Source organism: Diceros bicornis, chromosome 31, assembly GCF_020826845.1.
Source record: "Diceros bicornis minor isolate mBicDic1 chromosome 31, mDicBic1.mat.cur, whole genome shotgun sequence".
NCBI classification, from domain to species: domain Eukaryota; kingdom Metazoa; phylum Chordata; class Mammalia; order Perissodactyla; family Rhinocerotidae; genus Diceros; species Diceros bicornis.
The window spans coordinates 5,137,549-5,139,521 of NC_080770.1; positions in this window are offsets into that span (position 1 = coordinate 5,137,549).

A 1,973-nucleotide genomic window follows, 5' to 3' on the forward strand; every position below is an offset into this window, starting at 1 on the left:
CCGCCGCGCGGGCGCTGTTCTCCGCCGGGCCCCGTGCGTCGACGTACCAGGTTCGTGCCGCTTCCGCTTCCGGCCGAGGCGGCGGGAAGATGGCGGCGGCCGTGGCGGCTTCGGCGCTGACGGTCACCTTCGGGCGGGTGGTGGCCGCGTGCAGCCGCAGCGTCCTGAGACCGCCGGGGCCCGGAGCGGGTGAGAGTCGGGCCGCGGGGTGAAGGGAGGGAGTGGGCCGAGCGGGGCGCCCCGCCGTCCCGCCACCGGTGTGTCTGTGGCCGACCTGATGCCTTCGGGGTTGATCGCCTTTTTTGATGCGGTGAATACAGCTCGGGCTTTGGAGTCGGCGGGGATCTGGGTTCAGATTCTGGTTCTTTTAAGTTAGTAGCTTGAATACTGACAATAGCTTTTTAACTTCTGAATAGGCCGTATGTTACCGGGGGAGCAACCCGAGGCTCAGAGAGGTTGGTTAACTTGCCCAGGGTCACACAGCACGCAAGAGGGAGAGGAGTGATTCAGACAACTCTGCCCGGCTCCAAAACTTGGGCCTTACCATTGCCCCCAGGCTTGAGCCACTCTCTAAGCCTCGTTGTCCTCATCTGGAAAATAATGATGAATGTCCTCGCCTAAACTGAACCCATTCGACAAAATCAACAGCTGTAGTGTAGGCACTGGGTTGTTAGGAGGCTCAGAAAAGGTTATGTTCGTCAAAAACACTGTAAATTTCTGCCTGAAAACGGTTGGAGTGCGTGTCTGTGTGCATGAGTGTTTACGTATGGTTTTAAATTGGATTAGACGTATATCTGATGATGTCAAAGAATTTACCCTTTTTTAGGTGCGATAACAGTGTGTGGTTATGTCGGGTTTTTATAACGAATCCTTACCTTTCACAGAAGTATACTGACATCTTTACCGATGAAACAATATGTCTGATTTGCTTAAAAATAATTGCAGAGTTGGGCCCGGGACAGTGCAAATCAGACAAGTCTGGTCATGAGTGGGTCACTGTTGAATCTGGAGAGGGACCCTTGAGGGCTCAGGGTCACTATTCCAGTCTCTTTACTTTTGTGTGCTTGACATTTTCCATAATAAAACTTGAGTTTAGGTAGCAGGAAAGTTTGTACAAAAGCAGTGGGACTTACTCTATTCTGCTGACACGAAGCCACCACTAGGAGGCTGTGTTCAATTCCAGACTCAAACTGTTTAAGAGAGAAACAGATCAAGTATGGTGAGGACAGAGAAGGTGAGCAAAACGGTGAGCAGACGCGGCCTTGAAGAGTGAGTGAAGGAAACGGGATGGAGAGACGCAGTCACAGTCCTCAGAGCCCTGAAGGACAGTCCTGTGGGAGAGGAGGGAGCACGTTTGTCCCCGCGGGGTCCACGGCTAAGGTCAGACCGTAGGGGAGAGCTGCAGGGAAGCAGATTGGGTGCAGAAACTCTCTAACTGAGCTTTGAGCAGTGGGATGGCTCCCAAGAAGGATGCCGAGTTCCCAGTTGTGGAATGTTCCAGCAGGCGCTGCATTTGATGATGGAGCACAGTAGACTTCACTCGTTCATTCACCATTTATTGAGTACCTATTAGGTGTCAAACACTGGTCCGCGGGTGGGGATACGTCAGTAATAAACATAAGACAGTAGTCCCTGCTTAAAGAGCCAGTGTTCTGGTAGAAGGAGGAGTCTGTGGAGAGACAGCAATTTTTTTAATTCGGCAAATGACATAGTATGTTAAGCTGATGGGTCTTATGGAGAAGAATAAAGGGTGAGTCGGGAAGGAGGGTTCAGTTTTAAATAGGATGATGGGGGAGGCCTCTCTACAGAGATGGTACTTGAATGGAGACCTAGGGGAAATGAGGGAACTAGCCCTGCAGATCTCTGAGGGTGAGAAGGTTCTAGGGAAAGGGCTGTCAGGGCATAGGCTGGTGGGCAGGTGCACGTCTGGCGTGGTCCTGCCGTGTCCCAGGAATAGCGAGGAGGCCAGAGTG